The following is a 26,868-nucleotide window of genomic DNA, read 5'->3' as shown; positions in this document are numbered from 1 at the left end:
GGGGGGGGGGGGATTTCTCCTAACCACACACCCACCTTTACATACCAAATATATAATAAGAATAAATGCTAATCAGGAGAAGTGGAGAGGAAGCAGCAGGGCTTTGTTAATCTTGCCATTTCCTTTCTGGCATATGTTGTCAAGACAAAGTTATGTCTTGAATTATGCCGGCAGCAGGAAGGAGCTGTGCTGAGTTGGTGAAAATGCCTAAGGAAAAGGAAGAGGAGGAAACAAATTCCAGGAGCCCAAGTCCAAAGAAAACCCTGGCTTTGGAGGCCCTGACTCAGCCGGGAAAGCAGCCCCAGCCTTATCAGAAAGGTGCAGCCTTCTTTAAAAGGTGCAGTAGACCTTGAATGCTGGAGGGTGCAAGTGAGAGAGGAACAGTGGAAAACCCCCCCGTCATCCCCAGTTCCCTCTCCCTCTCAGCATCCGCTGCCTGCCCCTGCGAGACACGAGATACTGGGAAAGACGCGCCTGTGGTCTGACCCAGTAAATGGCAGCTCTTATGTGCAGCGCCACGGGTCTATATCTGCTCAGCAGGTCCACACACAGCCAGTTTTTTTCTTCTGTAGACCATAGCTTCCCAGTGGAGGATGCAGTTGTAGGGGTATAACTTGGCACAACTATATAATGCAGACATAAGGTGCCTTATTCTAGCATTACTTGTCCCATCCTGGGATAAGTAATGCTAGAATAAGGCACCTTATATCTGTGTACTCCAGGGTTTGCTCTGATATTAAAACAAGCAACATACTTCGATGTATATAAGACTGTGGATAGACCAGAACTAAACCCACATGAAAAGGAACAGAGTCTCGGTCCAGACTGCTCCAGTTTATAGCCACAACTTCTGGGGTTACTGCTCCAACCTCCTGCAGGCTTATTTTGCCTTTTCTTAGTAAGGGAACTTCCACACGTGTTTCTCACCGTTTCCCTTTGGGGACAAGAGTGACTCCTACAAAGTAACCGCTGAGCAGTTGCTGTTGTCAAGCATTTCATAACAACCTTATCGGGAAATGCTTTCCAGAAACAGTGCTATTTTGAGGCAAGGAAGAAACTATGTGAATCAGGTGTTTTTCTTTTGTTTTGTTTTTGTAAATTCTCCGATTTATTTTCTACTACAGAGAGGCTGCTTGCATCGAAGGCTGGGGAGAGCTTTGCAGGTAAAGCAGGAAATCAATTTTTGCTATGTAAGAAAATTACAATGTATCCTCCCCAGAATTACAGCATAGATCCTTCGAGCAGTGAATGGGTTTAAATAGCGATTGATTTCTTCAGAGCTTTTCTGATTAGGACTTTGCAGTGGGACTAGCACTGGATTGAGCCAGCAGACCGGGGTTTTGGTCTCATCTCTGGTGGGTGACTTTGCATAACTCAAGGTACGGCTCAGTGCCTCAGTTTCCCTCCTTGGGAAAATAATGGCCCACCTTTGTAAAGCACTTGCAGACATAGTCCATAAGTAGAGTGTTACCAGGGCTGTACTGTTTTCATGCATAAACACTGCCACGATGGCTCTATCCCCCGTGCTTATGAGCTTGGGCATTATCGGATATCTCAGCACATCTAGCTGCAGCCAGACTTGCTCTGGGGTGTTTCTACTCTGCGCAGGCTGCTGCTGCTTCTGTTAAAACAGATACCTAAGGGATCCTCGTTGCTGACTGCTAGGGGCCAATGATGGGGAGCAGATGGCAGCCAGGGGCCTCACGCTGCCTGTGTGACTGATGTCCCTGGTTTGGCCAGGGAACTAGAGGACACAGAGGCAGCAGCAAAGCAAAGCAGGCACCAGCTGTGTGTTCAGCCTGGCCCCTTATCTCAGGAAGGTATGGAGGAGCTTGTCTGCTCCCTTTCCTCCTTCGCTGTCCTCCACCACCAATGGCCCACCCTGGTGTATAGGGCGAAAGAAATCAGGGACGGACCCTTGGAAGGGGACGTGGCAATCTGAGGGAAAGATACCCCAACTCGAGAGGCATGAGTAGATAGGTCCATAAGCAGCCAGTTCAGGGTTTCCCTGTTCACGTTTTCCTAACGTCTCTCAGCCAACGGCTTCATGTTGGGATGTGTCCCCAAGCAACACAACTGGCCTGGGTACAGAGCTGACCCCAGGGTTATGCTCAGGTCTTACTGCAGATCAGGCTGGGAGACCCCACTCAAGTACCTTTGGGACCCACATGCAGCGGGGCTACATTGGCATGGGGCCGTGAGACAAGGCCTAATCAAGACTCTCTCCCAGACAGGTTGCTCTCAGCAGCTATAGTTGGGCAATGGAAGAAGCATCTCTAACAGGTGGGCACAACAGCTTTCTGAGCATTGTGGGCACTTGACTTACTAGGGGCAAATGCTTTCTCTCTAGAATTGATAGACTTAGAAGACACAGACCTTTACATTTACTGTTTTGGAAATGGGTGTGATGCACGTCCACCCTCCAACAGTTTTGGTTTCAGCTGAATCCTAAACAAGAGGGTTTGCAGCACCTCTTTGACTGCAGGTAGTGGGGAGCTCTTGGGAAGAGCTGATCTTCAAAGGTTCCTGGCATTCACGGCGGGGACAAATGGGGCAGAAATGGAGACCTTGCCAGAATAGCTCAGGAGAGCTCAGTATCTGAACCTCAGCCCGTGTCTCAAATTTTGGATGTGAACCCTATTCTAAACTGAACTGAAATGCCACTTCCCACAGCCCATCTCTTATCAAAACCAATGGAGAGGAGACATAAAGCTGTCTCTGGAGCTCACTCACCATGCAGGTGTCTGCTCAGGCTTGTTCCAGCACAAGTATGTGCCAATCCAATGGACTTGGCCCTTGCTTAAGCAGCTATTGGAAAAGCCCTGAAGCAATTTCCCCCACCCACCTCTGTACCACACACCATCCTTTGAAAGTACATCATCCTGTCCTGGCACGATCTCTCTCCACATGCACCCAGAGCCAGGGCGTGGTCCATGATAGAAAAGCATGGCTTTGTGTTAAACCAACAGGAACAGAGGCCTGGGGCTTCCAGATGCAAAGTGCTTTGTTTCACATGGGGCAACACAACTTTGCTGGCAGGTAAGGTTCCCTCTGCCCAGCACTGCAGCTTTCTCATTTCCGCTTCATTCTGTTTGCCTACAAATATGAGGGCACCAGAGCCCCAGTTTTCTTCCTTTTTGCACAAAGCCCACAGAAAGGGGCCAAGTATTGCGAAGGCAAGATGAGGAGAAATAATACTGTGCCCTTCCCCACTTTGGAAAAGCTGGACTCATCTCTGGGGACCTTCGATGCCCCTCCCCCCCTCCTACAGTAAATAAGCATCTCACCGTCTGTAAAGCATTTATCCTCAGAACACTTCAGTCAGTTAAGGAAATCTTATTGCGCCCATTACACAGATGGGGAACTGAGGCACACACAAATGGAGCCTGGGTTTCAGGCTATCACCCTTGGTCCCCAAGGTGTGGTGGCTTGACATTTGTCCATTCTCTTCTCCAAGCTGAAGGGAGAAGCAGTGGATCTACATATAATTACATCACTACAGCATACCCCATCAGCCCCTTAGAAAGGCTTGACACCCTCCTTTAGCTTGCCAAAGCCTAAATATAGGGCAAAGTCCTGCCAGAGAGGAACAAAGGAAATGCCGAAGCAGGAAGCTTTAAGCACTCCTGACTTCTCATTTTCATGATTCAATATTTGTGATATAAATAAACCAATACTCTGAGCAGAGACAGTAGCAGGTCGGTGTCGGAAGGAGCTCCCTTTGGGCCTAGGTGCAGAGCCTGATTCTTTTATAGCTTGAAGATAAGGACTGCTGCATCTGCCAGGAGGCAATGAGAAAACTTGAGACTGCTGAGAGTTCAGGGTGACATAAAAGTCACCTTAAAGCCCACACACATTGGCCATCTTCACTGAAACCCCCTTAGCTCCATTCTTGGTGACACTCCAGCATGACCTGGGAAGCAATGCTGAACTTGGCTGACTCTCACCACTGTCTCAACCCTGCTCACTACCTTGCTTGACTTTCCTTGCCTATGCTCGGAGCCCAACCAGGTGTTGCAACCACATGCATAGAAAGTCTGCCAGCAGCAATCCTGTAGTTCCCCATCCCTGAGTCCTGCCCTCCTGTCCTCTACTTCCTCTTTACTACCCTTAAGTAGAGACAAGGCAAGTAGCCTGCAAACAAATTCCTGAGGGGCCACAGCCAAGAACTACGAAACACCATATCGGAGATAATGTAACCAGAGTGCTGCATGCCTCTAACACCGCACAGAAACTTGATGAGCGAGGAGCACAGCCTTGCTCCTGACGTTACACTGCTCCTCTCTCCAAGGTCTTGCCTCAAACCTTCCCACGTCAGATTTTAAGAGGCAGCACACACAATCTTACAGCCTACAAGATGGTAAGAGGTTCCCAAGGAAGAACAAAGACCAACATTTTTAACGTGGCCACTGACTTCGAAAGGCTTCAATTTTGGGATCTTATGGATGCCCAGAAATGGGGGAACCCAGAACTCAGGGGCACAGGGCTCTGGAAGAGGCATGTTGGGGGGCCAGGAATGGCGGGGAATACCGGGACTAGTAAAGCATTGGGGAAGCTTGGTTTAGGAGTCGGTATTCTTTTCTAGAGACTTTGTGCTGCCAGACTTAAGGAAGTCAATCAGCAGGAACAGCAGAGAATGGTGTATCAGTTCCCACCTGATAAACAGTAGCAATCATTGGTACTCATACTCCAACTGCCCCAAAACTCAATATCACTTAACCAAGAAGTTGGGAAGTGTTTTATCCCCATTTCACCAATGTGCAAACACTGCCTAAAATCACCCAGCAAAATGGAAATGAAACACCCTAGTGACCACAGGTTGTTGCTGTCCAAGCCAACGTGGTTAGCAGTAACAGTCTAGGCATAGGTGGGAGCTCAGTGCAAGACTTGTCTGAGAAGGGTAAATGATCAGCCCATGCTGAGCCGGGTGGGTAGACCACTACTGTCTACATATGCCATATTCATGGCAGTGACTCTCAGTCCCACACCAACACCACCGATCCATTCTCTTCCTGCACATGCTCATGTGGATCCGAAATTAAATTACCCCATAGTTTTTCCAAGCATCACCTCCTGCCTCCTGCTCATAGCTCCTTTAAAATCCTAGTACAATTCAGGAGCAGTAATAACATTTGTCTTCAAGGAGCTTCCATAACTCCACAAGGTCTCTAGAGCTGTCAATACCCAAACAATAAAGCTAAACAGCAAACGTTTAGTCTCAACTCAGCAAAGCTTGTAGCTATCACAATGATTAGAAGCAGACGGGAGCCGGTTCTTTCTCAAGCTACTTTCTATCATGGCAGAACCCAAAAAAAGGAACAGTAACCCAAATATTTAACTTAAAATATGCAGAGTGAAGCGTCTAGCACATAGCTTCCCAGACTCCGAAAAACAACAACAGGCCAATTTCTTTTTATTGCTTTCCGATAACAAAGCTAGGGAACAACACGAGGGCCCCATGAGAAAGGAACAGTGTGGACAATTCCTTTCTTGCTTTTAGCAAAGATTAAAGCATCAAAACAATTTACATAGGACATGATGATGGGACTGCTGGTGCCATCAAACTGTGAGAGCTGTTACAGGAGCATTTCCAGTGATTTCAGCAAAGCTTAATAAATATTGCATATCCTAGAACCGCATTAATTAATGCTAAGGGGGTGAGAGGGAACATCACTTAATGAAATAATAGTCATGCTTATATAACAGTCTGCATCTGAAAGGGATGTCATTATACCTGTGGTACAGATGGTAGAAGTGAGGTAAAAGAGGCTCAGGGTAACAATTTCAAAAGCAAATTTGTACAGATTTTCACAGTAACTGATTGCAAGGTGCCTCATCCCAGTTTCATATCCCACATAGCCCATGTTCTTTGTGAGGCAAAAAAGATTTCAGTGGGAATTAGTTATTAAAACTCTTTCTAAAAATATGCGACTGAAGTCCAAGTGTCAAAAGTGACTTGCGCTGTAAGTAGTCCAGATCTCACTGAAAGTCCTGTGGACTTGACAGTTTACCTTAAATGACTTGTCCAAGGCTACAAACTAAGTTAATGGCAGGGCCAGGAACGGAGTACTGTTCTTTTCGCTCCCAAGTACATCATTGGATGAAGCTGTCTCTTACTGTTAGTGAATATAATTTGACAGCACTGTGGAGAAAGGACCAAGTTCAGCCCTGGTGTAAGCCTATGCAGGTCCTGCTAAAGTCACTGGACTTGTGTCTGATTATGGGAGGATTAACGATGCACCTGAGCCTCTCTGCAATAACTACAGAACAGGTATTTGATATAGAAGCAGAGAAAATTAGTGTTGGAAGGGGCCTCAGGAGCTCATCTAGTCCAACTCTCTGCTTTTGACCATCCTCAACTAGATCATTCCAGTCAGGGCTTTGTCAAACAAGGCCTTTAAGAGCTCCAAGGATGGAGAGTCCACCACCTCAGGTGTAAAGTCAGGAGCAAGGCTGTGCTCCTTGCTCATCAAGTTTCTGTGCGGTATTAGAGGCATGCGGCACTCTGGCTACATTATCTCTAGGTAACCTGTTCCAGTGCTTCACCACCCTCCTAGTGAGAAAGTTTTTCCAACCTAAACTTCCTTTGATGCAACTTGAGACCATTCTTCTTTGTTCTGTCACCTGCCATCACTGAGAACAGTCTAGCTCCATCCTCTTTCCAGCTAATTGAAAGCTATTATCAAATCCCCTCTCAGTCTTTTCCTCTGCAGACTAAATACGCCCAGTCCCCTCAGACTCTCCCCAGAAGTCATGTCCCCCAGCCCTTGAGCCATTTTTGTTGCCCTCTCCTGCACTCCCTCCAATTTTTCCACATCCTTTCTGTAGTGGGGAGCCCAAAGCTGGACACAATACTCCAGATGTGTCCTCACCAGTGCTGAATAGAGTGGAATAATTACTTCCCTTGATTTGCTGGCAATGCTCCTACCAATGCAGTCCAATATGCTGTTAGCCTTCTTGGCAGCAAGGGCACACTGTTGACTCATATCCAGGATATTGCCACTGTAACCCCCACGTCCTTTTCTGCAGATCTGCTGCTTACTCAGTTGGTCCCAAGCCTGTCCTGGTGCATGGGATTCTTCCATCCTAAGTGCAGGACTTTGTCCTTGTCCTTGTTAAGATTTCTTTTGGCCCAATCCTCAAATTTGGTTATGTCATTTTGAATCCTAGCTCTACCCTCCAGTGTATCTACTACTACCCCCAGCTTGGTGTCATCTGCAAACTTGCTGAGGGTGCGCTCTATACCATCTTCCAGGTCATTGATGAGATATTGAACAAAACTGGCCCCAGGATTGACCCCTAGGGCACTTCACTTGATACCGGCTGCCACCTAGACATTAAGCCATTGATCACTACCTATTGGGCCCAACAATCCAGCCAGCTTTCTATCCACCTTATAGTCCATTCATCAAACCAACCAACACTTTCTTAACTTGCTCACAACAATGTTGTGGGAGACCATATCAAACCCCTTGCTAAAGTCAAGGTATATCTCATCCAATGATTTCTCCACATCCACAGAGCCTGTCATCTCACCATACAAGGCAATCAGGTTGGTCAGGCATAACTTGCCCTTGGTGAATCCATGTTGACTGTTCCCAATCACTTTCTTCTCCTCCAAGTGCTTAGAAATAGACTCCTTGAGGATCTCCTCCATGATTTTTCCAGGGACTGAGGTGAGGCTGACTGGTTTGTAGTTCCCTGGATCTTCCTTCTTCTGCTTCTTAAAGAGGGTCACTATATTTGCCTTTTCCCAGGTATCTGGGACCTCCCCTGATTGCCAGGAGTTCCCAAAGATAATGGCTAGTGGCTCTGCATCTCCCTCAGCACCCTTGGATGCATTGTGTCTGGCCCCATGGACTTGTATACATCCAGCTTTTCTAAACAGTCCCTTTCACCACTGAGGGCTGCTCATCTTCTCCCCAAACTGTGCTGCCCGGCGCAGTAGTTTAGGAGCTGACCTTGCGTGTGAAGACCAAGGTGGAAAAGGCATTGAGTACTTCTGCTGGTTCCTCATCATCTGTCACGAGGTTGCCTCCCTCATTCAGTAAGGGATATGCAGTGGCCGTAAGTTTCTCCTACACCGTTCCATTTTGTGCTCAGACAACGCAGCCCTTGGCCTTGCTGAGGATAGCCAACGAGGTTGCCTTTGCCTCTATGTGGCAAACACACTATTACATCAGGAGTCTAGGAACCAGACCAAGACGATTTGCTCCTTTCACCCTGGCCACCAAAGAGCCATCGGCTTCTACCCACCATCAGCCATGACTAATGTGGTTCGGATTGTAGTCAGAAGACCTAGAGGTGAAAGGCTCCATATCCCCCTACCAAGCTAGCCCCCCAACACCTCATTTGTGCTCTGTAATAGTCTGATGAACTGTCTTTTTGGGATTATTAGATACTGAGTGTCTGAACCAACAACATGGAAACTACAGGCAAGTCGCTCAGAAACATGGAACGCAATCAATCGTAAGCAGCACCTAATTCATGGAACTGGATACAGATGGGCTGACCTGTAAACAATTTAGGAGATAAATCATATAAAAAGCTGAGTTCCACTGTGCAGTATATGTCAAACTGGGAATACCTCCAAGTTAGCTGCATTAACCACAAGATGTTTCCAGTTAACCCTTACAAAAAATGTTTAACTTCAGAGACAACTGACTGGCTTTATTTTCCATCTCATTCTTTCATTAGTTTCCCAGGCAATCCCTTGAATAATGGAGGAACAGAGTGGGAGTGTGGGGGTAGGAGGAGGGGGAATTTGGCTTTGCACAAATTACTTCTCTAGAGTATCTGATTTTCACACAGACTGTGCTTAAAGGATCTAAGAAAGAGCTAGAGAGCGAGAAACGCAGACCTTGGCGTTCCCAAGGAGTCAGCCCAATAAATCCTCCATTCATTAGACTAAGAAAGTGCATGCCAGCGGGACTCTGATCTACTACACAGGCAAATGAAACTGAGCCGGTGCGTCCATAACTCATGCTCTTTGCCGGCAGCAAAGAGTGGAAGATGGGCACAAGCTGGGATACCAGCTGCTCAGCACCGAACTGTGGGCTGGAGGATTGTGGCCAGACAGTCCTGTTGGACAGCGTGCAAGGTGCTCAAACCTCAGGTGCGCCGGTGCTGTCACAGGTTAATATATTGAGGAGACAGGTGAGCCTGGGCATGCTCTGAGGGGAAACAAAGCAAACCGCCCAGCTGTCTGTGTGGGAGTCCCAGAGCGCATGGAAATAAGCTCATCATCCTTCAGAAAGGTCCACCCCTCTGCTGAAATACAAGAAGTGTTACAGCTCGGGTAGGCCTACAGTAATCCCACTGGTGAGGTTCATCTTGAGGGGCAGGGGGATAAGTCTGGGTAAGCCTTTCCTTGTTGCAACACCAGACAGCGAGGGCTGGAGATGTACCACATCTTTTAGGGAGAAACCAGTAGAAAGTGTGTTTCAGCCTGAAGTATGGCCTTCCCCAGCTCTTCTCCCCGTAGCATGGAAGGAACTCCATTGACCCTTTCTTCATTGATGAGCAATCCCACAGAGCCCCAACTCAGGGGTGGTTCTTTATAGGCTTTGAGCCCCAATAAAGACTTTTTTGGCCAGTTAGCTAGGGACTAATGAGTGTCCTGAAGGCCTCCACTGTAGAATGGGATTACCTGTGTGGCAGATGCGGGATAGTATCAAGGCTGTATACCCTAACAGGGATGGGAAGAGCATGGACAGCACAGAAGACCTCATGTGCATGTACAGAAGGAACAAACTTCCTTGTCAACACCTGAGGGACGCCTTTGGGCTGAATCAAACATTGAGAGAGGTGCGCTAGGCTACTCTTGACCGTTCATTGGTAGGCTGGGCACTTGTCCGCAGTTAGAGAGAGACAGACACACAGTATGTAGCCAAAACCTCAGGGTAAGGCTTACAGAACTCAGATTACTATCCACCTTGCGGAGACCGCTACTACTTTTCTCAGATAAGGAGGGATAACAACAACAAAATTAAAATGAAATAAAATGAACAGTGTGCGCCTGGGCATAAAATGTTCTTCTTCCATAGTGGTACCCCTCTGAGACCAAACTGGCATTAGTACTCTTGCGCCAAGGTCAGAAGTAGCTAGAATAATAGTACTTTTTTTTTCTACCAGGAATTTTACATTAAGCTAAATATAATCAGAAGTATTCTGTTTCTAGTGGGGCATAGACAGGTGAACAAATTAGAATAAGTTATTTGGTGGGATGGGTGCGGGGTGGACTTACTGCCCGTCAGCTCTTTGTGATATCTGTGTTGTATATTCACTTCCATTTCACAGTAAGTGGAAGCAAAATGCTGGCAATTTAGCCCAATTTCAGCCAGGGCTAAGTCACTTGGGTTTACCTTTCACATGGACACATGAAACAGTTACTATGTTTTAATTTGCTGTAATCAGAGTCTGTCTTGATACCCTATATATTCACTTGTGTCTGAACATAGCTAATACTGGTCAAAAAACTTTTTCCCCCTATGTATCAAAAAAACTGTCATTTAAAAAAATATTTTAATGGAAAGTTTGATTTCCCTTGAAAGGTAAAAAGAAGTCTTGAAGACATTGGCTATTTAAAGTAAATACATTCTCAGAAATCATTTTGAGGATGTTTGGGAGAACCTTCTCAACACAAAGCTTTAACAAAACCCAGTATTTTAAAAATTCAAAAAAGTGCAAGTGAGGGGAAATGGGAGAATTTTGAACACTTTGAAATGAAAAAAAACAAGCAAACTTTCATACGTTCATTTTTTTGGTGACAGTCTATTATTTTTCACAACCAGCCGTACTCAAGACAGGCAGGGAACAATAAAGGGGTGCAGTCAACTTGAAATCTAGTCCTTGCAAAAAATGAATTTCATGCTGACTTGCCAATTTCTGTTATTTTACAGTAGTGCTTTTCTATTTCTGTTCTGTTTTTCTCCCGTCTTGCTGAGAGGAAGGCACACAAATAAAAAGGGAAACTGATTGGCTGATTACACAGGAGAAATAATTATCGTAATCAGTTATCACAGAGGTTAGCAATAGGTAGACTGTTTTGCACAGGTGTCTGATTTTTAAATTAACCCATTTCTTTAATTAAGGCTCACTTTCCCTCTGTGAGGTGACATCATCATCCACATGGAACAGATGAAGAAACTGAGGCAAAGAGATTAATTTACATGACTAAGACCAAATACCAGATGGATCTGGGAATACAACCCAGATTTCATGACACCCTGTCCTTTGTGTTAACCCACAAACCATTTCACTTCTCCAAATGAATCAGGCATTCATAAATTTTTGTTGGTTTAATCTCTGGTATCTTATAAACTTTTTTTTTAAAGCTTTATGAGGCAGATAAAGCAGGTGAACCCTCATGACTTACAAAGTACAGTGAAAAGATCTCTTTTGCTGGAACATATCTGGCTGACCAATAATATTTGCTTTACTAACAAACACCCAAATTATCCTGAATCCGAAAACATTTCAAGTGGGATACGCATCCTCTAAACACAACACTGCAACAGTCATAACACTGCTCTACCAAAGCCCAAGGTTGAACACTACTTGATTAGTTGTTTAACTGCCGGGTATCTTACGTCCCCCTTAGCGTACACCGCTGTCGTTGATCTGAATGCACTTTCTTTTTCATTAATGAAGCATGAGCAGGAATAAAACTCAGCTCTCCCTGTCCAATGCATTAGCCACAAGACAATTATTCCTCTGCTATGGGGACGAAAGTACTTTATTCATTTACCACGGAAGAACGTCATGTTTTTCCCCCCACCAGTGTGCTTTGGTCCCAGGGGTATAACAAGCAATCTGCATGCTCTGGGTGGCGGCAGCGGCCAGGGCAGCAGCGGCAGTGCTGCCCACAGTTCTTGCATCCCCTCTAAATCGACACCCTCAGCCCCCCCTCGTTACATGACTACCTATCTTGGGTATTCATCTGGTCCCCCCTCCATAGTAAAGGAGGGCACCAGTGTGTTCATCCTCCTAACGCATCTGTGAGGCAGGGAAGTGCTGTTACTCACGTTTTACATACGGGGAACAGAGACCAAGAGATGCTAAAGGCCAAATCTACAAATGGGCTGGGACTCTTAGTGTGACTCCTTGGCTTAGCGGTGAGCTCTGCTGGGAGGGGGAGTCCCGAGGATGGGCTCTTGCTCTAAGGTCTGTTTATCTTCTGTGCTTCATTCAAAACACAAGCAGTCCTTGAGACGGGAACTGGAGCCCAGGACTACTCTTTCCCATCTTGTGTGGTTTCATACAAAGTGGCACAGTTTGGGCAGAAGGGGTGGAGAGCTTCCCCTCTCCCCACCCCTAATGGCCTAGTGGTCAGGGCGGTCTTTAGGCAGATGGTAGATACAGAATTGAATCCCCACAGGTAGAGGAAGGACTTGTGACATAGATTTCATAGACAGTAGGACTGGAAAGGTCCTTGAGAGATCTTTGGGTCCAGCTCCCGCCCAAGGGGCAGGAAGTCAGCTGGGTCACCCCAGCAAGATAAGCATCCAAGTGTTTCTTAAAGGTATCCACAGTAGGTGTTTGCACCACTTCTGGGGGGAGTCTGTTCCAGAGTCTGGAGACCCGGGTGGTAAAGAAGTTTTTCCTTATGTCCAGTCTAAAACGGTCTTCCAGCACGTTGTGACCATTAGACTTTGTCTTCTCTCGGGGCACTCTGGTGACCAGACGCTCTCCCAGTTCCTGATGCACCCCTCTTATATACTTATAGGCTGCCACTGAGTCCCCCCGAGCCTGCGCTTTTCCAGGCTGAAGAGTCCCGTGGTGCTCAGCCTCTCCTTGTAAGGCCTGTTTTCTTGACCCCTAATCATGCATGTGGCTCTCCTCTGGACTCTCTCAAGCTTCTCCATCATGGGGGGCGGGGGGCGTTCCCTAACCATGGACCTGTCGTATAAAAAGGAGGCATGGGCAGCTGAGGTGCCTAGCACAGGGTTCTGGATGGCCTATGGGGACAGGCGCCTAAAGAGATATTCACTATGGCACCTCAGTCACACTTTGGACCTACCTGTAGTAACCGTCCCAAGGTCACACAGGATATCTATAGCACAGCAAGGAACTGAGCGCGGGTTTCCTGAAATACAGGTTATCACCCCAGATCCTGGGTCAGCTTTTCTCCAAAGGTCAATTTTCAGAAAAAAGGACTATTTTTATCTCAAAGAACTTGAGCTCCTTGCTTGGATAGCCTACAAGGGAGTTACTAAGTGGTCCTTGCACTGGTCATTCTGTAGTTTAGTCAGAAAACTTCAGTTTTCATGACTGAAAACGGATTATGCTTGGACGCAAATAGGATGCGGAAGAATTGAGGTCCATTCTTGGCTCTGCTACAGATTCTTTCTGTAGCCTTGGGCATGTCATGCAGTCTCCCATTGCCTCTCCTTCCCCATCTGTGAAGTAAGCATGGTCATCATAGTACTCCTCTGATTCCTGGTGAAGCATAATTCATTAAAATCTGAGAAGTGATTAGATACCTCACTGATGATAAATAAACCAACACTTGCTAGTCTGACACTTTTCACAATACCTACCTTCACTTTAAAAAGCGGGAGCTATATTCAGAGGAGCAAGAGCAGCATATGCTAATGGAGAGAAATGATTCCCGGCAATTAAACTAAAGCTATGCAGCAAATCAAATAGTCTCCAGCCTTTGGCTTTGGCAGAGCAGTCTTATGACTGTAATGATGTTTATTTACAAGATCCTGAGTAAATTTTAAATGGATTCAGATTAAGTGTCATTTGGTTGTTTGTTATTAAAGCAATTGACTGGCCCTTAGTACAAACACTGTTGGTCAGAAAAATATTTTTCAGCAAGACAAATCTCTTCATCACACTTCAAATGGATGGCTGCTCAAAGGGAGTAACTGGGAATGGGAAGAATGGTTCTTGATTTTTAAAATATAACTATATTGCAGCTAAAATAAACGGCTAATTGTACACACACACACACACACACACACACACTCTCCCTTGTACATACATTGTAATCAAGCTGATTTTGGAATCCACAACTCCCGCCTTTACACATACAGGGGAACTTCGGGCCATTCTCACTCTCACTTCATAGGCTTGCACCGGCTCAACTCACTATTTGATCCTTCCAACTTTTTTCCTTTATTTATTCATTGATTCAGTTTAGATGTCTGCTCATCAATGAACTCTCTCACTTCTACAAAAATCTAATCACTTCTCTTTCCACAATGACAGGGACCTGCCAATTTGAAAATGTAAGATTGAAGATTCTTGTGATATCTGCCTTTCTTCTTCAAGTAATACCACCAGGTATGAGGACCTGGGGTTGCACCTAAGAAAAATAAATACATTTCTAGTATTCAAAGTTGCAGAGGAAAGCTTGAAAAAGTGAACCCAGAAGATAAAGAAAAGGAAATCCTAAATCTATTATTTTTTTTAAATCTTATTATTTTTAAGTCAGCATCATGACTTGGTGTGGTCCAAACTGAGAATGGAGCTTGTCACAGAGACTGGAGGGTTGCTTGTCGTGCTATTTTTGAGGACTTCATTGTCCAATAAATAACTGCAGTCAAGACCCCATCCATGCATTCAGCATTTGCAAAAGATCATTATATAATAGCAGCAACCGGCACTCCACCATGGTTTCACGATGGAATAGTTTGTTCAGCGGGCTCAGGAAATTCAGCTCCCTGATCTAAATAAACTGGAGACAGTAACATCGGATGCAAAATGAACTCGAGGGAAATGACAAAACTAACAGTTATGAGGCGAAAGAGACAGTAGCAGCGTTGCTACTGTAGAAAAAAAAAGTCGTTAATTAATGCGCTCTCCAAAATTTGCCTTGTAAAACACACAACAGCTGTCTTAAGATCGAGAGGCTGCCCTGAGTGGTGCAGTTTTAAAAGCCTGGAAGCAATCATGTGCAGGAGAGGTGCCTGCTTTTTGAGGAGGGGTCTGAAGGAGGAGATGGACGCCTTGAAGGAAGTAGTGCGAAAATAAGCAGGACAGAATTGGGTAGCGGAGCAAAGGAACATGAAGAATATGTTCTCTAACCTTGATCCTTTGAATCAGCAGTGGAGATATCAATCAAATGGGTAACTCATCTAACAAAGGCCACTGCAGAGGGACATGTGGCTGAGATGCTAACGATGCAACTTCCTGGTTGAGATAAGTAACACCACTGTTGTCTGTCTATTGAGTTTTAGTGTAAGCGCCTTTCTGCACAGTGCTCTTAGAGCAGCAGCCTATTATGCTTGTAAAGCACTGCTCATGCCTGGCATCCCAAAGCACTTTACCAACTAATATAATTACAACTCTAATAAATTAATGGGATCAGCCTGGGAACAAGAGGAGAGAGGTGGGAGGTTTGCAGTTCATATTCTGGCACTGTCTGACCATTAGGACTGAAACACAAAGGAGCATTGAGTCCTAACAGTGCCACTCCTCTTAGCCTGGATGACAAGCCACATTTCAAAACAAACACAGCCCAAGGTTCAATTCAAAAGATGAGATCATGGCAACACCCTGCACTGGCACACACAGGGAGTCCCAAACTCAAGGGGCAACAGCAACAACCTTGAACCCAAAGCAACAATTCAGACCAAAGAAAGCATCTCAGGCACAATCCTTAGCTGGTATAAACTGACATGGCTCCAACACGTGGTGCATGAAAGCAATAGATTTAAGCCTAATGCTACATGTCAAGACCACTGACTTTTTGAGGCATGGTATTTACATACAATGCTTCCTATAATTATTGCTTCTGCCCTTTCTTTCTTTAAAAAAACAAACAAAAAAAGAAAGCAATAGCTGCATACGAATATGGTCCACTTCCATGATAGACTTAAATGATGAAGCTACAGTTTCATCACTAGATGGCAATACAGATCATGACAGACTACACTCCAGTTTCTGGTCATGCTGTAAATCTAGGTAATTGATTTTCAAGTCACTAGAGTTAACCAACGTGACTGTAAATCTAATGCTAGAGCTCAGTGGTCTCCATTAGAGTCAACGTCCACAAACAGTTGCTGTGCTGCGGTTACTGGGAAAACGCCGACTTGCATCAATGCAGAGAGCAACTGGTGGTGCCTCATATATCTGGTGCCATAATCGCTGGCAGATGCAGACTTTTGTCCAGTGGTGACCAGTACACATCGCTTCCTTGCGTGTGCGTTATTTCTGGAATGACAACGGTCACGATTCCAGACGCAACAGAGAACAAGGTAAGTTTTTAGGCTTTGTCCATTCCCACGGCTTATTCCTTATCTGAAAACAGGTTCATGTTTGTGACCTGCGGAAATTACCTCACTAAAAAACAGACATCAAATAACGGCAAATTAGATCAGATTCTGAGACAGGGTAAAATAGCAGAACTCCCTTTTAGATAATGGACACATGATGATTACCTCAACTGAGAATCTGGCACTTTTATTACACTTTTATTCAATAGTTTTTACAATCCATGGAAGGTTTTAAGAACAGGTTAGACAGACACCAGATTGGGATGGCTTAGCCAAGGATGACCCTGCCTTGAGTGTGAGCAGATGGCCAGAGGTCCCTTCCCTACTTTTCTAGGATTCAGTGAACAGACAGGAATAGTCTGCCTGTAAAGCTACAGAATTCAAGGCACATGAAAACTAATCCTATTTTGCACCCATCCTGGGATATAGTTTGTGCCTATCTCAGACCTTTTGTGCGCTGGTGAATTATATCTTATTTCACCTCCCCTGTTTCAAGGGGTAGTGCAGTATTTATGTCTCTACTGTATAGGGGGAAAAGTGAGGCACAGAGAAATTAAATCCTTTGCCCAAGGTCACACAGGAAGCTATTGGTACAGCTTGGATGAGAATCCAGAACTTGGACATGCATTTTAATGCTAAACCTACTGTACATCATTAACAGTTGGAAAGCATGGGAAGAGAAACCCAGGCAGTGAAACTTGCCATGGAGCATCCAGGGGTCCTTATGTGGACAACGATGAAAAGACTAGTATGGATATTAGTGACTAATCCAATGTCTTCTGGTATATCTTGGTTTCAGTATAAATGAGACACTATGTGCAATGGAGTTTTCCTGAAGCAGCAGGGAACATGCCTCAACAGCTGCCAGTAGGAAAAAGGATAAGGTCTACAATGCTGGCTCTGCCTGCCTGATATCTCTCAAAAAATCTATATAGGAAGTGGAGTAAATCTATTTGTAACCTTCTGAAGACAGAGGAGGACACAGGCTGCTGGGATCCACCTTAGACGGCGAAGATGGGAACCTGGGCTTCTGAGAGACTGCAGATAGAGAGGGTGGCAGAGGCGAGAGCTTCAGATATTTGATTGTTTCAGGTGGGCCTTAAATGAATATCCACTACTGTGCACAGTATCCTCAGCTCAAATGAGCAGCTGTCTGATTGCAAATTATACATATACAATAGAAGGAAAAGCATGATTCATCAAGGAAACGGATTTCAAATATGAAGCATCCCAAAGGCTGTTTGTTAGAGCTCTGCAAATATTTGGAGAGAAATTTGAAAATCTTGAAATTCAAGTTTTCTGTGTTCTTTGCTTACAAGGCATTGCAAACCAAACACAGACAGAAGTACCAAAAATGAGATGCCTCCAAAGTTTTTGCTCATCCAACCAAGCCCATGTTCCTCTTCCTCCCCTGCTCTTCAAAGAAACCCCGTAAAATGCCTAACACAGGCAGCTTCATTATGGCTTTAAAACAAGCAGAAGCATGAGTTTGCCACAAGATTTGAAGGGAAAAAATGGCTATTCAGTAAAAATAGTGAAGAAAACTCATTTCCAAAGACCAAGGGACAGGATTTTATACACTGTGAATAATATTTTTGTCTTTTTTATGCATTTTCCAACCCTAACACTGAATACAGGATGATTTTTAAAAATGATAATTTAATTCTACAGTTGCAGATCAGTGAGCATCATATTAGCTATAAGTCCCAGACGCAGACAACATATATGGTATTTTTATTGAGACTGGAGAGCCAGTTTGCTGGAGCTGACTCAGGGAGTGACAGCTGTTTGAATGAGGAGATATATCCTCATTTATGCAGTACTTACTCCTAGAATAGTTAACATTTAGTGTGGACATTTATAAATTATCTTAATGAGGAGGACTGTGCTTAAAATGTTCTTGAAAAGAGGAGTTGAAGAAAGAAGGAAAGAAGTCAGACATGGAGTACATTTTAAGTGAGATGAGTTGTTCTGCTACTGGCTGTGCGGTAGAGTATCATTCTACTTGTATGCCTCTTCATACATCATTGTGCTAATGAGGTAATGAGTAACTAGGCCCTGGTATGTTATAAGACACATGCCCTCCTTTCGTGCCATACAGCCCAACCAAATTGAAGAGCAGGTTCTAAAAATAAGCATAAAGAAGTAAGGAGGTCCCATGGAAATAGCGGTAAGTGAACAAGACTGGGAGCCAGGACTGGGTTTTGCAAACTTTGTCACATGAAACCTCCCCACGCCTCTAAGAAGCAAGAGATGAGCGTGACTGTACCTGTGCTATAAAGCAGGAGCCAGCAATGTTTTCCAGTAGCAGGCTGGAATGAGGCTGCCAAATGCTGCTAAAGCTAGTCTCTGTGGGTATCTATTCCCAGAGAGGTAGGGGAAGGGGGTATTTTAATTAAGAGCGGCTCCTGGACAGCCACTTAATTAAAATGTTGCATCATCACGTGTATTCAGTGTCCTGTGTTTCAAAATGATTTAACTAACATTTGTTTGACAAGTTTTAGTTAAAGCGCCCCCGCAGCCATTTTGAAATGTGGGATGCTGAATACACGTGACAGTGAGTCATGTTGGGGCCTTCTAATGAGGATACTCCAGCAGACTTGATTAACAGAGTCTACTATAATGCGCTCTAATTAGAACGCATCGGAGCATGTGTATAGGCACCACAGGCTGCTAACCCGTGAGCCATAGGTTGCTAACCCATTATAAAGAAATGAGGTGTTGTTGAATGCTTGCTGTTCGCATGTGCTGAATACTTGTTGTTTCCATTGACTTCAGATATGTTTGGGATTGTTCAGCCTCTTGAAAATTAGGCTGTAAATGGATTTCCTGACGTAGAGAACTAGGCAGTCCTGCATGCCACTTTGGCCACTAGCTCATACGGCTTCCTCCTAGAAACAAAAGCAGAAAGCAAGCTGTATTTACTATGAGTTACCCTGTAATTGTCTGGGCATGGATGGCAAGGGCATACCTGTGCACTGACAGTGGCTGGGCTGAGGCCAGAACCCCTCCCAAAAGCTCTAGTATTACAGTGGAATCAATCTACAAGCCGTCCATGGACTGAGACCAAAGGTCTGGACTGAAACGGGACTGAAATGTTAAATACCTCCAGTGTACTCATTTATTTATGACTTCTTCAGTCTACAGTAACTACAAGCAATAATTGGATTGTGCTCTGCATAGCAGGATTGATTTGCTATTTACCAATAGAACCAGTGCCAGGTAGCCCCTCTGTTGATAATGTCACGCCTAGAAACGAGGCGATACGATGAAAAATGCACTCAAGGCATAATGGTAACATAGAGGAATCACATGGTTGTTTGGGAGGCATATAGCTCTTGCCAGATGCAGATTTTATGCTAGCAAACATTCGAATGCACGTTTGTGCCTTCTGGGTCATAAACAGAATCTTTACCCTATTTGGCAGGGCTATTACTTAGCACTTTAACACTGCGCAGAGAATGCCTCTCTTTTTCCGTGCACCATGCTTTTCCGAAGGTCACGGCAAACCCGCAGAACAGTGGGCAAAGGCCTCTGATTGCCTCCAAGTAACGAGTGGCATTTATATTTAATTACACAGCAATGTGTAAGACACAGTAACCCAAACTCCCTTCTTCTGTGGAAGACAACAAAGCCCAAAGCAATATAAATGCCACGAATGTAAAACACCCACTGCAAAGCTCTCTGCCGACATTCATGTAGCTAGGACATTTTCTCTAAAGCTGCTTCTTGCCTGAGACATGGTGCTTCTCACAAGCAGCTTGGGGTACAGAACCAAGCATGAACATGAGCCTTCAATGTAATGCTGTGGCTAGTAAAGCAAGCAAAACACTGGCTTGCATCCATAGATGCTTCTCAAGCAAATCCCGGGACGTTGTTCTCCCGTTGTACTCGGCCTTGGTGAGGCCACAGCTGGAGTACTGCATCCAGTTTTGGGCTCCACAATTGAAAAAGGATGTGGAGAAGCTTGAGAGAGTCCAGAGAAGAGCCATGCGCATGATCAGAGGTCAGAAAAACAGGCCTTATGACAACAGGCTGAGAGCCATGGGGCTTTTTAGCCTGGAAAAGCGCAGGCTCAGGGGTGATCTGGTGGCCACCTATAAGTTTATCAGGGGTGACCACCAGGATCTGGGGGAACGTCTGTTCACCAGAGCGCCCCAAGGGATGACAAGGTCGAACAGTCACAAACTCCTCTGTGACTGTTTTAGCCTGGAAGGAAGAACTTCTTCACTGTCCGAGCCCCCAAGGTCTGGAACAGCCTGCCACCGGAGGTGGTTCAAGCACCTACTTTGAACGCCTTCAAGAGACATTTGGATGTCTATCTTGCTGGGATCCTATGACCCCAGCTGACTTCCTGCCCTTTGGGCAGGGGCCTGGACTTGATGATCTTCCGAGGTCCCTTCCAGTCCTAATGTCTATGAATCTATGAACCACAGGGACACTCATCAACTCTTGTCCTGCTGTTCAGACAGCGGATGAGGCCCCTGGTTCTGTGTACTAGAATTACAACCACGCTGCCCTGATTCACTTGGAAAGGGTTGCAGGCCACTGCAGATGCAAATGGCTTGCCTCTGCCCTGGGTCTGTCTGCCACATTGGCTGTGCCACTACTTGGCTGAAGTAGAAGTGCCCTGCATAGCTTCATGGATGTGCAGAGTTCTCTCTTCATCCCCTCCCTTAAAGGATTCCTGCACAGTCCCAACATAATGCTAAAGCAGTGCTAAGATGATGCAGGCTCCTGGGCACCTCTGACAGTTCTGCCTTGAAGAATTTGAGTCCAGAAACTGGGCTAACAACTTGTGGCCACGGGGCAAGTTAGACTGTGGCATGGCATCTCTGGGGAGGGGGGCATTGCTGGGGTCAAAGTGCTCAAGACACAATCACAGGGAATGAGAGTTCAGCATTCATGCGGGGTGAATGAAAGGGCCTTGCTTCTCTGCATCACTGTCTATTCAAGGCAAGTTCACTATAGCACCAGCACAGCACAGTCCCGCTACAGGACTGCAACCCTGCACTTTATCCAGAACTGCATCATCTAATGCCGGAAGCCACAAGAGCTCAAACCCTTGCACGCAGAGAAAGGAGACGTGACTCACTCGCCTCTCTGATAAAAAGGGGAGGAGGGCCCTGGATTAGAGAGAGAGAAGCATGCAGAGGAGAAGGATCCATGCGTGCTTTGTACTGAACACTGCACAGCCCTCTGCCGGCTATATTGGCAGAGCTGACTGCCTCTCTGCCGAGTCACAAAGGTATCACACAGGAGAGCCAGCCACTGGCAGCATGAGCCACTGAGGCCTTAGGATGCTGCTGTCATGGGACTGCAGGACATCACGGAGCTGTAAAAAACTTGTGCAGAGTCCACTCTGTTCACAGCCCGGGCTTCTTATATGTATGCCATCCCCAACACCAACTCGACAGCCCTAGTTCCTGTTTCACTGACCAAATGGTGGTGCAAGGAGATGGGGCGTTACACTCATTTGCTTTCTCTTGGAAAATGTGAGAGCATGTGGACTGATATCATGCACAGAAGAGGGCTTTGGAAGAACAGTAACCAGTATAATATTTGCCTCATACAAATGTCATTAGCAAGACCTGCTTTGAGATGCCACCTCCTGTTAAAGGACTGTCTGACTTACATGCAAAAATAAGAAAAAAAAAAGCCTAGGGCTTGGGGCTTGCATGCTAAGAGAGACACTGCATGATGAGAATGAGAAAATTACCCACCTCTCTGCTTGCTTGTCAGGGGGGTTGATAGCAGCACAGCCTACCGCTCTGGGCAAGAGCAAAGCAAGGCTCAGGGTAAGATCCCTCAGTTCTGTTATTATGCGCTCTCTTTTTTCTCCCCAAACAATACACCAAGCAGAACCATTTCCCTTTGCAAACCCTCAATATCCAAATTGTTTGCCCTTGTTTAGTGCCTTTAAAGCAAATAATTTGAAAGCATCCGTTATAAAAAATGATACTCATCTACAGTAATGGCTCAAACATTACAGCTTACGAGACAGTTGGTTACTATAACGTTCGGTCTCATTGCCATAGGATACTTCTGGCATTAGGGATGCTGTCAAAAAATTTTTGAAAACGTGTCAGGATATGGAACATTTCTATTTTTCTTTCAATTATATTTATATATTTATTTTAACAAGGGGCCGTACTATAGTGGCTGGAGGTTTATAATTATCCCCAGAACAGTCAGTGGGAATGAAAGACTAGCCCTGAATTTGGCAGACTTTGATTCAGCCCTTTAGCATCGAAATGCAAAATACTCCCAATTAAGAGTTGGCTTCTTAGATATACCTGTCAGATCCATAAGGTTCAATTCCACTGTCCACTGGTTATACTGGTGCAAATCAGTCAGAGATTGGTTGCTAGCCATGCTCTTGGCAGAATATGACCCATTGTTACGGCTCTAGCCATTCCTTCTGAATTAAACATGCATCCCCGCCCCACCATGCCCATATAACGACGGACTGACCACATGACCTTGCTTGGCCTGGTTTTGTGGTCAAATGCCAGCAAACTGAGTCCCAGTCAATGAGAAATCTGCTGCTTTTGTTCAACTATTTGAATTGGAACCTTTTCCTCTTGGAAAGGAAATACACTTCTTGGCGCAACAAGGAACGGCTTAACGAATCACCCCAGTGAACATGCACTTATCAATCAGCAACAAAGGTTTCTGCGGGGCGACGGTTTCTTGTTTTATAGACACATTTTTCATGTATATTTTAACATCTGGAGGATGTGATATCCCTTGCATGTATGCATGATCCCAGAAAACAGTGGGAGTTGATGGCTGCATGGGGGAGCTGTTCAAAGCATTACTGAGGTGCTGTGTATTATATTCAATCCCAATTTAATTGGGTCTGATCTTTATGAGACAACTGGACTGGCTTGACCGTAACTGATTGTTTTCTGTGAGTCTTTCCCTACATTCTTGCCATTGCTAAATGTAAGAGAATAATGAAAAGCAGGAGGCAACAAGGGGAAAAGGTTTCCTGTCTGGTACTACCCAGGGGCTCAAATTCAGGATGTTTTGATACATATGAAAGAAAGCAGCTTGTGCATTAGAGACTGGTTCAAATTGGGAGTTACTCTGTTGGTTTCAATGGAATTAGGTTGGCCAGAGAGGAGAATCTGGCCATGGGATCCCGATCTCTCTTATTTTCCATCAGCTTCAATGGATGCTGTGACATCAGGATCATGTCACTACCCAGGTGCTGATCTTGGGTGAGCTGGAGGATGTCTAGGGAAGCCCCGAGTAATCTCAGCAACACTGGATGAACATCAGTATAACAGAGGTAAGGGGTCTTGGACTTGTGGCTATATTATAGTACTGTAACCGCATTGATTTCAGTGGGGCTGTATTGATGTAAAACTGAAGTAATGTATTAGTGGCTCAGGTCCAGAATGCAGCTTGCAATTTTCCCTTTGGGACTGATCCCAAACCCACAAGATCAATGGGAGGCCTCACCTCCACCTCCACACCTCCTCCTGCTTGCGCAGGGCTCTGGATCAGATCCAGAGGGCCGGCTCCAAACCCCTTTGGGTCCTATTCACCAGTCCGCTATGCAAGCGTCACAAGTCCTGCCAGCCTCACAGTGGTCTAACAGAGCAAAGCATCAGGCTGTTTTACTTGATTATTATCATTATTGAAAGAGGGGGAGAGAAGCGGCTGGGAGGAAAGCTACAAATTATTTTCAGCGACAGCACACAGCCAAATAAATAAATGAGTGAGGGGAAGCAGGTACGGCTTGACATCCCCAATGTGAATCCCCTTCCAGTGATGACAGCCCTCATGCTTCACAATTTGCTCAGTCAGTTCACTTTCCACATGGAACAATTAACAGCCTGGAAGACTTCCAGCCGGGCTCTCTTGCCTGCTCTCCCTCCCCAAGACTTCCCCGACACTCGGGTTACAGGCGTCCCGCCTCCGTCCACCCGGGACCCTCACAAAGAGACGGGTAACTGTGGCGGCTCAGGGGGCACCCCTGACAGATCGCATGTCCCAGCCTTATTTTGGGGCATAAGAGACATTTGAGAAGTTCGCTGCATTTTACAGAGCACGGATGCAAGCCTGGAAGGACACGTTTGGCAGATGCAGCATAAGTGAACGGGAACCTCCCTTTGAAGCGCTGCATCACGTGCAGTGCAGCACTCGGCAGCCCGGTGCATCAAGAGAGAGGGCAGAGCTCACCCTCATTAGCTCGCAAGCGCCCAGCTCAGGTCCATCTCGACAATTATTTCACAATGGCCACGAACAAGCACTGGCGTCATCGCACCCCTCGTCTCATTACAGATTATTTCCTTAGTAACGCAAGGCTCTGATGTCTCTCGTTAGAGTCTTATTTGGCTCCCATCGCCATAGCAACGCGTGCCCCGAAGCCATTCAGATTTTTACAATCGCAACGCCCGGTGAAGTCTAAGACGAATCTCTACTCTGCACTTCGAGGTAGGGAACTGAGGCACAGAGAGGCTTAAGTCAAAGGAAAGCCAGGTTGGAAGTAACTTCAGGAGGACATCTGGTCCAGCCCCCGCGCGAGGCAGAATCATCCTCCACCGAACCCTCCCAGCCAAGTGTGTGTCTAACCTGCTCTTGACAACTTCCAGGGATGGAGATTTCACAACGTCTCTAGGCAGCCTGTTCCAACGCTTGACCACCAGCAGAGTCCGAAAGCGCCTCCTAAGCTCCAGTCTAAATTTTCCTTGCTGAAGCTTGAGGTATTGCTCCTAGCCCTGTCCCCTACAGCCACAGACAAAACCCCATCTCCATCCTCTCTGTAATTGCCCTACAGGTATTTGGTGACTGATTGCATTAATGATGGCGAATAGGAAATCTCCACTTGCGCTTTGCCCCGTGTGCCTGGCCACACTGCTACATTTCCAGAATCACTTGTCTTGATTTGCAAGTGGCTCTCCTGCTAATATCACCCAGTACACCATGGCCCTTTTTTGCAACCAGAGCAAACTTGGCTCATACTCAGTTTATGTGCCTATTACCCCCACGTCCTTCTCTGCAGTACTGCAGCCGAGGCAGTCATTCCCCAGCCTGTATTTGTGCACCCAGTTATTTCATACCAAGTGCAGGACTTACACTTGTCCTTGCTGAATCTCATCTGATTGATTGTGGACCATTTCTCCAGTCTCCTCGCCTTGCCCTCCACAGCATCTGCAACTCCACCCAACTTGGTGTCATCTGCAAATTTGCTAAGTGTGCATTTGATCCCATCATCCAAATCACTGAAGTCACACAGGAAGCCTGTGACAGAGCCAAAGGTTGAATCCAGCTGGCCTGAATCTTAGCCGATCTTTCTTTTCCCCTCATTTCACAGAGACACAAAAGCGAGGGATTCGAAATTGGTGAAGCCCCCAGTCCTATCTCACCTCTTTGACATTATGGTGTCACTTTAAAGAATGAGATGCTCAGCTGTTGTAAAGGACAAACTCCCACATGGGGATGGATAAGCAACTTTCCATAAATCTAGTCTAATCCACCTGTATGGATTTTTTTATGAGCCTATATTTTTAATAAGCTCATCATGGCAGTAAAAGTCAGCTCCATGTTATCCTTTCCCTGATCAACAGTTGCATTTAATGTTGCTCATATGGTCAGTGGATGAGAGGAGGCAGCATTAGAGCAAGTCAGAAAAAATTCAGCTCTATTTCTCTTAGCTCTGTCAAAATCAGAATATCAGTTTTGCCAAAATTTGGTATGAGAATGCAAAAAAGGGTGTTGGGGGAGAGAAGCCCTACTCTTCTTCAACTATCCTGTTTTTCGACATTGCTTTTTGAGGGGGAATGAAAAATTTGGATTTTTTTTTATTTCAAGACAACTTTTGGGGTTGGGATTTTGAAAAACACGTTGTACCACATGCTATAACTTGGCACAGTTACTTTTTAAATCCGTAAACACCTTTCAGTTGTTCCAAAATAATTTATTCCTGTCCCCCCCTCTACGAATTTAGGGACTTCATTTCAGATTGTAAGGAAAACATGTTACCCGCAGCAGGAATTTCAGACCTCACCTACCTCTAACAGCCACCTCCGAGGGTTTTGCTCTCTTTTATAGGAACAGCACTGCAGCTCCTGTCAGTTCAGGTTTGATCACCAAATACCCGTCATGGGATGATGCACAGCTCCTCCAGGTATTTCAGCCACTGGCTGCCTAGCATAAAGCATTTGTAAAACTGAAGGGCTTTACTCTGATCCCACACCAGTTTTTCATCTCCCCTGACTCCATAAGAAATTCTCCTGATTTACACTTATTTAAAGGAGATTAGAATCACGCATTCAACATAATACAAACCAGGCAATTGCAATAAGTGCGCCTTGTCCATAAAAGAGACGAACCTGTTACAGCCCACCGCATCAATCCTTTTCCAAGTTGTGATAAAATAAACTATGATTTATTTGCCATTGCACAGGGAAGAATTGGGAATTATCTGGTAGTGACCAATTATCAGGAGTCAGTAACGTGGGGGACGCAGTGGTGGGGAGCTGGAATAATGGCAAATTAATTATGAAGTAGAAGGGGAAGGTAGGACCTCATATCTTCACCTTCACAGTGGTGTATTATCCATGGGTAAACTGCACTGCAGTTAGCATCACATGGGTACCGACGAGCATTTCCTTGAAATGCTTCTGAG

At 45.6% G+C, this 26,868-nt stretch overlaps 1 protein-coding gene and 1 long non-coding RNA gene across 5 annotated transcripts in view; one reads left to right on the top strand and one right to left on the bottom strand.

Annotated features, from left to right (window-relative positions):
* Positions 1-26,868, bottom strand: part of FRMD4A (FERM domain containing 4A) — a 379,383-nt gene that overhangs the window by 257,787 nt on the left and 94,728 nt on the right. The window lies entirely within an intron of this gene.
* On the top strand, positions 16,020-24,878 carry LOC109292205. 2 transcript variants are annotated; one of them, XR_002096063.1, is made up of 3 exons: positions 16,020-16,208; positions 23,398-23,523; positions 24,285-24,878. It is a non-coding gene; the product is annotated as an uncharacterized LOC109292205 (long non-coding RNA). The 2 variants fall into 2 exon arrangements; XR_002096064.1 differs by lacking the exon at positions 16,020-16,208 and adding an exon at positions 18,318-18,396.

The sequence above is a fragment of the Gavialis gangeticus genome, unplaced genomic scaffold (assembly GCF_001723915.1).
Source record: "Gavialis gangeticus isolate Ggan-Ray unplaced genomic scaffold, GavGan_comp1, whole genome shotgun sequence".
Taxonomy (NCBI): Eukaryota; Metazoa; Chordata; order Crocodylia; family Gavialidae; genus Gavialis; species Gavialis gangeticus.
Note: the sequence above shows the minus strand (reverse complement) of the source record. Positions and strands in the feature narration are given on the sequence as shown.